The sequence below is a fragment of the Rhodamnia argentea genome, chromosome 9 (assembly GCF_020921035.1).
Source record: "Rhodamnia argentea isolate NSW1041297 chromosome 9, ASM2092103v1, whole genome shotgun sequence".
NCBI classification, from domain to species: domain Eukaryota; kingdom Viridiplantae; phylum Streptophyta; class Magnoliopsida; order Myrtales; family Myrtaceae; genus Rhodamnia; species Rhodamnia argentea.
In genome coordinates, this window is record NC_063158.1 from 18,094,970 (window position 1) to 18,108,268 (window position 13,299).

General features: G+C 36.0%; 1 long non-coding RNA gene across 2 annotated transcripts; it reads left to right on the forward strand.

The window, feature by feature from the left end:
* Positions 1-1,152: 1,152 nt before the first annotated feature.
* LOC115728726 lies at positions 1,153-4,094 on the forward strand. Of its 2 annotated transcripts, XR_004013871.2 has the most exons (4): positions 1,153-1,534; positions 1,812-1,931; positions 2,751-3,094; positions 3,659-4,094. It is a non-coding gene; the product is annotated as an uncharacterized LOC115728726 (long non-coding RNA). The 2 variants fall into 2 exon arrangements; XR_007199817.1 differs by lacking the exon at positions 1,812-1,931 and having other exon boundaries at positions 1,162-1,534.
* The last annotated feature ends 9,205 nt before the right edge of the window (positions 4,095-13,299 follow it).

Below are 13,299 nucleotides of genomic sequence, written 5' to 3' on the forward strand. Positions count from 1 at the left end.
GTGCACGACACATATTTTGATGTGTGGATATTTTGAGTGCCAACAGGTGCAATTTGTTCTCTGCGATGTTTCTCCAATTTAAGTTTCTTGGTCTAATCTGATATGATATATTATGGTAAAAGTGACTTCTCCACGTTAAACTTTAATGAAACGAGTCTTTAGTTTTCCATAAGAAAATTTTAGCATTAGTTAAAGATAAAGTGGAAGTTTAGAGGAAAATCTCTCGGCAATTTGTAGTAAAATTGATCTATGAGAATTAGAAAAGGAGATATTACAAGATTGTTTATGATTTATAATAATTATTCATAATGAATGACCGGACCATCGAGTCGAATTAAATAGAATTGGTTCCTGACAAATTCAAATTTTGTACAATATGAAATTGGTTATGTTTGGTCAGCATAAAACGATAGTTATACATAATGCAAATGAACTAACATTATTTTATTATCTTTTAAATAATATTTCTTTTACATTTCATAATAATTATTACTATCGTAACCCTAAAAGTATTATTTTTTATATAAGTGGAATGAATAAGACAAGAGACGCTGTCTTAATAAACATAAAATTTCAAAAGAAAATTATATGCAATACTCATTCAAAGCATGGACAAATAAATTAGTAATTTTTTAAATTCACTCCAATCGCCGAGTAACCGACCTCCCGGTCTACTTTTTGAAGCATTCCGTCCCTTTCCTGACCTCTCTCGCATTCTCTCTCGCACGCAAATAATCTCTTTGCGATCTGTGTTCTTGTTGATCCGTCCGTCGATAGGGAGAAGGTCTTAATGCCTTCGAAGCAGATTCAGATCCTAAAGGAGAGTGCTAGGGCTAGGGCTAGGGCTTCAATGTGGAAGCACATCTTGAAGTAGCGTGCTAGGGCTTTGAAGCATAAGAGGATCTTGAAGTAGCTGAGAATGTCAAAGGCCTGGTAACGAAGAAGAAGGAAAGTCAGATCCGCAAGTAAAAAAAGATAAAAACAAAATAAAAGAGAGTTGACCAAATAAAATAAGGGGATCATCTTTGTAGAATTATAATTGAAGTGGATTATCAAAGCTAAAAGAGAAGTCAAAGAAGCGCCATCCTTTCATAATTGTTATTACTACAGTAACTCTAAAAGATTTTCATATAAGTGAAATATAGATAAGTTTTCAAACAAAGATTATGTTATTTTTTGAACTTTACTCCAACATAACTGAAATTAAGTCAAACCACACAATTTATACTCCACCGGTTACCGCTTGAGGCGGTAACCCTGATAGCCGACCTCCGATTCTATTCATTCAAGCCACTCCGTTCCGCTCCTCGTCTCTCTCGCATTTTTTCTCTCGCGCACGCCAACCAATTAAATAATTTCTCTCTGCAATCTGCGTTCGTGTCGATCTATTCGTCGATATTGAGAAGATGGCTTCAAACCGGATCCGGATCTTGAAGTACCGTGCTGGGGCTTCGAAGCAGTGGCGGATCTTGAAGGAGCACAAGGATCTCCAGAATCTCCAGAAGGATCGATCCTCTTACCTCTTGCACCGCTGGTAAGCCCTCCCTCTTTCCAGATTGGCTGAGATTGCCGTTGTCTGATGGGATGATTAAGATCTCTAAGTTTGAATCGTCTTTACCTTTTAGGGTTTTATAGGAACGTGAGATTTTTTGCTGCGTCGTTACGGTGTTCCGTGTAAACTCGAGTTGATTTCCACGTTTTATGATGCTTGGATGTTTCTTAGTCTGAAAAAAGAAAAGATGTCTCTCACTGCTCTACTTTTATTTTCCTCTAGGATTACAAGATAATATCCGGCATTTGCAAATGTGCAGAAACAACCATACAGCAGGATCTTGTTCACATCCTGAACTTTTCCCCAGATTGTGCATGCTATGTGGGGAAATCTTTCCAGAGGCATATGGTACGCCACCTGAATATATGCCACTCAGCTGGTATGACATCTTTTGAACCCTACTCTAATTTGTTTTGCTTGCAGTTGTTCTCTATTCCCTTTAAGGAAATGAATGATGATCGATCAGCCCGCTGCTTAAGTTCACTCGCTTCTAGTTCTAAAACGGAATAGACCCTTTAAGCTCATTAATCACTTACCTGAGTTGCACGTTCTTTGTAAGTTTAGCTACAAACACAAACAAACAAAAAACGTTTTTTGAGAAAGAATGGCATCATTCTTTTTGAAACGACCACCTAATTGATAAATGTTCAAATGCATCTGTGTAATATTTTTCTTAGTGATTAATAATTATTCTAGAACTCTTTGGATATAGGAGGTTGTTCCTTATTGGAAGCCTCTCCCAACAGCACCAATTAAGAAAGAGTTTACATTATACTGATGAAAGCATTCGACTGGCAAACTTGTAAAATCCACATTTAGTGAAAATAGTTTCATGCCGGTCGTTATTTGTTCTATTGCCCTAGCACTTCATTCGACATTTCATATTTGTGTTTATCATCTCATTGATTTATCATATCCTTGAGTTACTTCTCATCCTTATACTAGCTTTCCAACTTTTTGTTCGTAAAAAATTAATTTGTGCGTAGCTTAATGACATCGATCAATCATATAGCTGTGCTTTAAGTTCATTGGCAGTTTACCCCTCCCTTCTAGGCATTTAAGGCCTGTACTTTTGTGTCTTGCCCTTCTCTGTCGGTTTTTATACTTCATTACTCTTGTGGAGTGCTTCTCAAACAAATAGTATGACTTTGCTGAAGCTCTGCTATTCGTATTTATCTGAGTGACGTTTTCTTTTCAGGAAATAATTCCAACCGAAGATGCTCTTTGGTTTTGGCCTTGACCGAAGAAATATGCAAGTGAGAGCATAAAGTATACCAGAAAAAAATGCCGTAGAGGACCAATTTCTTCACTTGTGGTTCAACTACATGAGCTTGTCGATCCACAGGATCAGATATCAAATCTTGCAATGGTCTAGTCTTGACCTTTTTCCTTCCTCCTTTGTGATCGGATTGTTCATCTTGGAAGTCCAAGGTCATCTTGCCTTCCTTTTGGATTCTATGCTGTGTATAGCTTCCAGGTCAGACATCCGATTAGCCTATTGGGCCAGTAATAAAGCAAGTACATACATTTCCACATTTTAAGGTAAGATTAGTGGATTCACTGCAATATAATCCTATTGGGCCAATAATAAATTGGTACTATACGGCATTATTTTCCAATATTTTGCAATGAAAATTGTTCTTTAATTTCAAATCCTTGAAACCAGATCATTTATGATTTTTCCACATATGTTGGTTGCACCGCAATTGCTTTTCTCTTGTGCAACTCCAAGCCCTAATTAATGGTGAAAATAAGTCATTGCTATTTAGGGAATTATGACCTGTATAGTACATCAAAACGCTGTGTATTTAGAAAGCCTATTTGCTTATTATTTGGCCTTTTTGTGTTGCTTCAAGAGTCAGTTTCATTGCATTCTTTACAATGTTATTGTAGCCTTTATCACAGTGCAATTACTTAACCTTTCGGTGAAAACATAACAGTACACTTATGCGTACTTTTATTTAGCTTTATGTACTGATTTTCTATATGGCCCTTGTGATTTTTTGGGTTTAGCAGAAGTTGATTCCTTAATCTTTGTTCATTACGTTGTTGTTAGTCGACAATGTATCGTGAAAGGCATAAAACTATTTTTTTTTCTTTTGGTAGGAGCTAAAGTTCAAGATCGTTTGAACGCACAAAGGGATCAATCAATCAATCATGTCTAGCGAGGAATGTAGGAGGAGCTCTAGGATGTCTAAACTGGAAGCTAGAAATGCACAGCATAGAAGCCAAAAGGAAGGCAAGATGACCTTAGACTTCCAAGATGAACAATCCAATCACAAAGGAGGTAGAAAGAAGGGCAAGACCAGACCATTGTAAGATCTGATATCTAATCCATTGGATCAACAAGCTTATGTGGTTGAACCACAAGCGAAGAAACTGGTACTCTACGGCATTATTTTCTAGTACACTTTATGCTCTCACTCGCATACTTAGTATAGTTTGCATGCCTGTACTTTTCTGTCTCGCCATTCTCTGTCGATTGTTATACTACATTTCTTTCCTGGAGTGCTTCTCAAATAAAAAGTATGACTTTGCTAAATCTCCGATTTGTATTTGTCTGAGTGAAGTTTTCTTTTCTGTTAGAGTTAGCTTTTCTTGTTTTGAGGATTTATGGTTAAGAAAATGTAGCCTGACAAGAGATTGGGTTTCCCGAATTGTATTAAATCTCATATAGTAACCATTTTGTAAAGTGCTCAATTCAAGTGATGGTTTTTTTGACTGGTTAATTCTCATGAATCTAAGTATTCATTGTTCCGAAAAAATAACAAAAGATGAGATTTTTCATATTGGCATTATTCATTCGTTGTTGGATATTACGATACCCAAAGAATTAGTTGTCTAAATTTTCCCAACTGAGAGTTGGATTTTGTACTTTATTTTATCAAATCGTTTTGTTGATAAGTGTTTTGAAAATACCCGTTAAATGCCCAAAGAAAGAAAATCTCTTGTTTTCAAAGCATTGGTTTTCTTGTGCTGTGAAAAATCAGTGGATGAAAAATACTTTTTTTAAACTCATTAGCAAAACCGCTCATCCATATGTGACAAAACTGGCTAGAAATAATAATCTGGAAATAATAGCTAATCTTGATGGGATTTTTGCAACAAGCTCCACGGAAAGTGAAAACGCTCACCCCAGACCATGAATGTATAATGAATGTGTAAGATACCCTTTTATGTTCCACTTTGTGTCGCATAAAAGATATGGTAATGTTGAAATTTCTTCCTTTTGGCCTGGAAATTGGAGTTAAAGTCTCCTAATTAATGACCCGTACTTTTGATGATAAATTTTCTAACTTTTTGCGTGAATTCGGGAAAAGAGAGACAAAGGTGGAAAAAAGTGAAGGCAAAAGAAGGAAGTCATCTATAACATTGGCTTTCTCTTCATAGTGCAGTCCATCAAGAACAAAGAACTTGAAAAAGGAGAAGAAAGAAATAATGTCTTCAACAAGTTCTGTACGGAATCTATAGCTCTGCAAATCGCAAGGCTCGCACATGGTTATTGTCCATTAGGTCTCCCTAAGCACCACCTTCAAAACAAAACACTCATTCCGAGTGTCCCAACCGTAATGAATTACATCACCGATCGCAATTCGCCTCGCCCGGAAAATGTAATCGAAGGCCTGTGGTGCAAGGCAAGCAGCTTCTCTATGAAAACGTTTACCTCGTTCATGACCCGAATTAAAGTCCTCCATATAATGGTGGCATACACATGATCCTATTACATCGACTAATAGAAAGATGTTGATCTAGCGCCAATCTAACGATCATGACCAAGATATAAATGTCTATTGATCACACAAAATCCCAACTAAAATTCCTCTTATTCTCTCCAACAATGATAGAATGACTGATTATTTTCCCTTCTTCACTTCATAATGACTGAAAGAATCAACTCCGTCACTAGTGCCTGCAATACATAAGGCTAACTCAATCGACTGTAGCACATTAAGAAAATATAATGAAAATAATTGAGGAAATTATGGTTGGAAATGGTATGTCGAAGAGAGAGACATGGCTGGAGTCGTGGTTACTACTTGTTGGCCGAAGGCTGAGTGGCTAGAGGACTTGGTCGGATTTTGCATTTTGTTATGTTTTTGAATGTGAATTATGGAATTGGATAATTATACTCATATAAATTTGAAAGAGATAATGTGCATCTAATCAAGGAAAGTAAACTAAATCGATCCAATTGATCTCCTAATTGTAAAGGGTGTCAATCCCTGACCTGAATATAAATCTTACATCTAAACCACGCTTTTCTTTTTAATTCAAAGCGGAGTTATTTCAAGTTTGTAAACTTCGACACAAAAGAAATTCAATACAGGCACACCAAACTCGTATGCCACATTAACTTGCCCTACACCATGCATAACAGTTACTCATCATAAAAAACAAGAATGTTTTAAAAAGAAACGAAAAAGAAAGAAATCCAATTGTCTCCATAACTCTGTGTCCCGAATCTGTGCATCTCTACAAGTTCATGACATTCCGATTTCTTTTCGAGCAAAAGATTTGCAAATGCATCCAAGCAATGTGCTTGTTTTGGTCCCAACGCACACAACATCGATAATGAAGCATGCTTTGCGAGTGTCCCACCTAAATATAATGATATTGCCCACTTTGATTTGTCTCGCCACAAACACATCGCTCAAATTCAGAAAGTAATGGTCGGTCCTATGAAACTAAGAAAAATTGATGTAGAACAGCTGACATATAAGTTCCTAGAAAAATGCCATCACCGGAAGTCAAAGCAGTCCATCACCATAAATAGACCCTTGAAAAGCGTTATTGCACCATTTATGGAGTTACAATCTTTTTGTCCCCAAAATCACGCATTTCCTTGATTTTCGGGATAACTGAAGCATTTTTATTTATTTTCTTTCCGTTTTAATTTCATTCTCATTATGGCATTTTATGGTGTGTTTATTTCCCTAAAGGAGTCCTCCCTATATAAAGAACGTCCACCCTATGTAATGTTCACAATTCATTTTCCCAAATATCAATCAATCCTTTTGGAAAAGCTTTCTAGATACTATTTCCCTACGTCATTTGATATTAGAGCGGGTTCTCCCTACGACGATAACTAATAACGTGAATAGAAATGCCTCGATAGCTGAGGGCCATGCCAATTAGCCCATTACATGAGAGGAGTTTACCTAGTTTGTTGAGGAAACTCAACGAACCCGGCAAGATAACCAACGAATGATGCAAGATTTGCTTGTTGTAAGCCAATGGTTGTACGTAAGCCCTAACACCGGCGTTCTCTCGGCCGAACATGCTTCGGGCTCTCGCGTCCTAGAAGTAGCTATGGAACGTAGGGTCAACCCCCAGCGGAGTCATCAAGCCTATGCTGAGGATTTAAAAGAAGATGAAGGTGAATTTCTAGATTCAACCCGTGGGGACTACCATAATAGAGGCTATCGACGCAATCGGGAACAATATCAATTGAAGGTCGACCTTCCTACCTTCAATGGCAATCTCAACATTGAAGACTTCATTGATTGGCTTTGGGAAGTCAAGAAACTCTTCGACGCCATGGATATTGAAGAGGACCGCCAAGTCAAACTAGTGCCTTACAAGCTAAAGGGTGGTGTCTCGGCGTGGCGGGAGCAAACGTAACTATCCCTTCATTGTTAAGGCAAGGCTCCCATCCAAACCTAGAATCGGATGAAACAAATGCTTAAGGTGCGGTTCCTTCCACCTGACTATGAACAAGTCTTGTTCTAGCAATTTCAAGATTGCAAACAATTGGATTGGATGGTTCAAGTCTACACGGAGGAATTCCTTCGACTTTCGGCCCGCAACAATCTTGTCGAATCGGAAGCACAACAAACCGCCATGTATATTTATGGTCTACGCTTAAACATCCAAGATTGTGTTTCGCTGCATCGTCTATATTTTGTAGAAGATGCACAAGAGATAACCAGAAAAGTGGAGTTGCAATTGGAATGAACCAACTTCTCAAATAGAACAAGCAATTATACTCCTCGAGGGACATTCGGACAAGGAAAACCATAGGATGCTGCTGAGTCCTCTAATTGGCAATCCAACAGTATGAACCGAAATTTGGAGAATATTGTTGGGGCGTCCAAGCCTCCCGAGTTTCCTACCTCAAAAGCTAGTGATGTTGTTCGGAATTCCTACGTGAAGCCCTATCTAGGGAAAGCTTTAAGTGCAATGAACTCGAACAACGCTCAAGTGATTGTCCACGGTGAAAGGTGGTGAACTTGGTCGAGCATGAAGGTGAATTTTACGAGAATGACTGGGAGGATGAAGAAGAAGTGGTTGATGAAGAAGGAGAACATATTAACTACGTGGTTAGGCGGCTGCTATTAGCCCCACAAAAGGATGACTCACAACGGAATAACCTCTTTTGCACCCATTGCACTATCAACGGAAAGGTTTGCAATGTCATCATTGATAATGGCAGCTGTGAGAACATCATATCCAAAGCCCTTGTTGACCACCTCCAACTAAAGACAAAAGCCTATCCCTCTCTTTATACGATTGGTTGGATCCGTAAGGGGCCCGAACTTAAGGTAACTCAGATTTGTCGCTTGCTTATTTCTATGGGAAAATCACATAAGGATACAATAATTTGTGATGTTGTTGAGATGGATGCATGCCACGTCTTGCTGGGATGACCATGGCAATATGATGTTGATGTTACTCATCAAGCGCGTGAGGATGTTTACTCCTTTGTGTGAGAGAAGACTAAAATCACTCTTCGGACTTTAAATGAAGTTGCTCATGTTTCGCAAACAACTCAAAAGAAGAATGAAATTGGCATTCTCCTTAATGTTCGCAAAAGAAATGGCATATACCTAATTATAGACATTGGATCCAAGTAGGAAGCCATCACAATTTTAGAAGCCCTCCAACCGTTGCTGAAGGCCTTCTCTGACATTATTCTTGAGGATTTCTTGTTGGATTTGATGAGATCCATTCCAATATGTGGCCTATCAGTTCTATTATTTAGGTAAGTATATTACATGAATATCTTTTATGACATCTAATCGAGCTTCTAGAACCTATATCTTAAACCTTGATGGACGGTTGAGATTGGGCAGCTCTAGGGTTAGTTCCATCACTCCCTCTATATAAGATCTTTCTTGTGGAGAACGGCTAATGCTTTTTTGGCGCTTCCGCATTCTTACGCTTATGCTTCTTCCACAAAGTCACTGAGAGAAAAAAAGTACACATCTATCTCAATTGCTATAGAGGAGAGTGGTAAAGATTCATACCTAAAAAGACATCTTTTTTCTCATCGGATCAACAATGGCTTCTTTTGATTCGGGTATGCTTTGTTTATCAATTTAAACTTATGTTCGTGTGATTGAAAGATCTTATCAATTCTAACATGTATTATCGGAGCAAGGGTTTATTCAATGCATGGACATAGTTATAATGTTTAGTATGATCTTTCGTCTCCTTTTATGATTGATTCGGGATCTTATGACTGATTGATCGATGAACTTTTAAAAATTAATCCTTGGTTTCTACATGCGAGATGTGATGCTATCCATGATCGGCTGAATTTTTTTAATTGCTATTTCTCCTAGAGATTCGTTGTTGTGCTTATGAATATGTGGTTTGATCATGACGATGCAATTATTCTTATTTGGATTAATCGGTGCTTTTGGAGTGATCCCACCATCGGATCAAGCACTAAGTCGAGGAAAAGAATAGAAAAGTTAAGGGTGATTCTTCTTTATTAGATGACTTCTTCATCCCACCATGTTTTGATTTTTTTTTCCCCAAAGATCCATTCATATTGTCATGTCCAGAATGGGTTAAATAAATAAATAAATAAAATGCCATGGTCATTTGTCTTGCTTACATATATTGTGATCTGTTCCATCTAGCATCGGCTCCTAGATGTGCAAATGTTTCATATTGTTATGCCAAATTCGTGTTTGGGCAAATTGTTCGAGTTGTTCTTTAAGTAACTTGTGTTTATTCGGATGTCAAGGAGAGCAATAAGTGTGTGGTGATTAGAGGAAGATTACTGCATATTTCTATTGTCCTGGCTGAGAAAGATAGTTTGCTGATCCGGGAAATGACTAATCATCCGGGACGAGAACTAGTTTATGTGATGATGGATGCTAGCTTTGGGGGCAAGATAATCTATTATATCGAATAAATTTTATCTTTATTGCGGTTCTAAACTATTTGAGCAGTAATCAACCCAACGAAAGATTATTGTTTTAAATATATTTAAATTTTGATAAAACCGTCTTATGTTATGCTCATGATTAAATTCGTAACTGGCCCAACGAAAAGTTAAAATATTTAATTTTGAGTAGAGTGATAATCCGATATGCAAATAAATTGCAAATATGTGATTCAAATTAATTTTGCCCACCAGTGATTTAATTTGATTTGTTATCACCTTACGAAATTTATTGATAAATTTTGAAAGAATCCATTTAAAGTGTTTATAGTCGGCCTAATAGAAGGCTATAAATGATTCTTGGATTTCTTTTAGTAAGGTTTTGTGTATTTTACCTTCCAAGTAAGTGAACTGCTTATTTTTCAATCTACTTTGATGATGAATTAAATCATTTATTTTTTTTAGTAGATTTTCTAAAAGGTACTAATGTGCATAATTTTATTGATCTAGCATACAATCCTGATGCTATTACGAGTTATCTTTCCTCTATTGAACAATTGAACGGTACAAACTTTAAGAAGTGGAAAGAGCAAATAAGTCTCATTCTTGGAGTCATGAAATTGGACTATGCATTACGTGTTGACGTTCCCATTAAACTTATGGATGAAAGCTCAAGTGAGCAGAAATCTACTTATGAAAAATGGGAGCGATCCAACCGTATATCTCTAATGATTATGAAAGGCTCAAGAACGATCGCTATTCGGAGAGCCATTCCTGACTCTAATAATACTAAGGAGTATCTTGCTCATACCAAGGAGCAATATGAGGGCACTTCCAAGGCACAAACAACTGCTCTTATTTCCAAAATGATTACCCTAAAATATAATGGAATCAATAGTGTTCATGAGCACATTATGCGGATGAATGGTATGGCTGCTCAACTTAAGTCCTTGGATATGAAAACCTCTTAAGGTTTCTTTGTTCACTTCATTATAACATCTCTTCATGTACAGTTTGGTCCTTTTAAGATTAACTATAATACCCAAAAAGAGAAATGAAAGATGAGCGAGTTGATTTCTATGTGTGTCCAAGAAGAAGAGAGGCTGAAATTCGAACAACTTGACGGTGTTCATGTAATTACTTTTAGTTCAAATAAAGGAAAAGAAAAGATGCATGGCAAGGGTCGCAATTATGGAAACAAGGGTACTCATGACACTAAGATTAACAAGGCAAGTCCTTATAGTTTAAAAGGACCAATGGTCCTAAGTGTCATTTCTATAGAGGTAAAGGACATGTGAGGAAAGAATGCTTGAAATTCCGACACTAGTTGGAGAAGAAAGGTAATACTTTATTATGTCATGTTTGTTATGAGTCCTCTATTGTTGATGCTCCTTTAAATACATGGTGGATTGATACTGGTGCAACTCTACACATAACTAATTCATTGTAGGGATTCCTTTCAAAGAAGAATCTAAATAAGGAAGACCGTACTATTGTCGTGGGAAATGGAGAAAAGGTTTCAGTTGAAGCATTTGGCACTCTCCGTTTGGTGTTAGAGAGTGGTTTCAATTTGGATTTAGTTGATACTGTTTATGTTCCCAATATTACTAGAAACTTAATTTTTGTTTCAAAACTTGATGCTTACAGTTATTCATTTAAGTTTGAGAATAAAAGTTGCTCCATTTCTCGTTATGATGGGATCGTTGGTTATGGTCCGTTAGAGGGACACCTCTACAAACTCTGTTTAGATTCTTCATTTGTTGAATCATTGGTTTTGTTGAATGTGAATGATGAAGTTGCTAAAACTGGTAAGAAACGGAAATTAAAGAATGAAAATTCCTCAAAATTATGGCATGAATGACTAGGCTATATCATGAGGTAGAATGGAACGCCTCATTAAAGATGGAATTCTACATTCTCCGGATTTCTCTAACTTTGACACATGTATTAAATGTATTAAAGGAAAATTCCCAAAGGGCAATAAACATGGTGCCACAAGGAGTGACGGACTTTTACAAATTATCCACAACGACATTTGTGGACCTTTTCCTACTCCTGGTATTAGTGGTCATAAGTATTTCACCACTTTCATCGATATTATGGTTATGTCTATCTTATCCACTATAAATCTAAAGCACTAGACATGTTTAAGATCTACAAAGCCAAAGTTGAAAATCAACTCGACTTAAAGATTAAAGTTGTAAGATCTGATTGTGGAAGAGAATATTATGGAAGGTTTTCCAACAAAGGTTATAATCCTGGTGCTTTTGCCTTATTTATGGAGCAATGTTGTATAGTTATTCAGTATACAATGCCGGGTACTCCCTAGCAAAATGGTGTTGCTAAGCGACAAAATCGTACTTTCATGGATATAGTACGAAGTATGATATGCCATAGCACTCTACCAAAGTGCCTTTGGGCTGAAACTCTTAAAATAGCCGTGCATATCCTTAATCGGGTTCCCAATAAATTCGTGGTTAAAATAACTTATGAATTGTGAACAAAAAGAAAATCGAGTTTGGGATATTTTCATGTATGGGGCTATTTAGCTAAGGCAAAAATATAAAACCCGCAAATGAAGAAACTTGACCAAAGAACTATAAGTTGTTGTTTTGTTGGTTACCCTAAAAGATCGAAGGGTATTAGATTTTATTGCCCTCACATACCACTAAATTTGTTGAAACTAGAAATGGGGTGTTTTTAAAAATCTGGGGGTAAACCCCAAAAAAAACCCAAAACAAAAAAAAAATAAAAAAATACCCCCAAACATATTTATTAAAAAAAAAAAAAAACAAAAAAAAAAAAAAAAAAAAAACACCAAAAAAAAAAAAAAAAAAAAAAATACTTAAATTAATTTTAAAATTTAATTGAAAAATTAAATTTAAGATAAAAATTAAAAAAAAAAAAAAATAAAAATTTTTATTAATTTTTTAAAATTAATTAAAAAAAAAAAAAATAAAAATAAAAAAAAATATAAAAAAAAAATATATTAAAAAAAAAAAAAAAAAAAAAAAAAAAAAAAAATTAAAAATAAAATTTATTATAAAAAAAAAAAAATTTATTAAATTTTTAATTATTTATAAAAAAAAAAAAAAAAATTAAATGCTAATTATAGTAACTCTAGAACAATAGACCTTGAGGAAACTCGAAATCAAGTTTATACTCAAGATCATGTTTTGGTTCTTATTATTCAAGGGTCTAGTATACCATTACCTTCACCCGAAGGTTCCGATCCACCAAATAAGGTACTCAATGAAAAATCTCATAATATAGAGCCTATTCCTCCTTATGAACAATCTTTTAGGAGATCGGGACGAGAAATAAAATTAGCTATCATTGATGATTACATAGTATATCTAGATGAGTCGGACTATGATGTCGGTATAGGAACCGATCCTATCTCCTATGATGAAGCCATTACAAGCGATCATTCAACTCATTGGCTTGAAGCCATGAAAGATGAGTTGAACTAAATGAAAACTAATGATGTATGGGATCTAGTAGAGTTGCCTAAAAGGGCCAAGGCTATAGGCTGTAAATGGGTCTACAAAACTAAGCTAGACTCTAAAGGTAATGTTGAAAGGTATAAAGCTAGATTAGTCGCGAAAGGTTTCACTCAAAGAGAATGAGT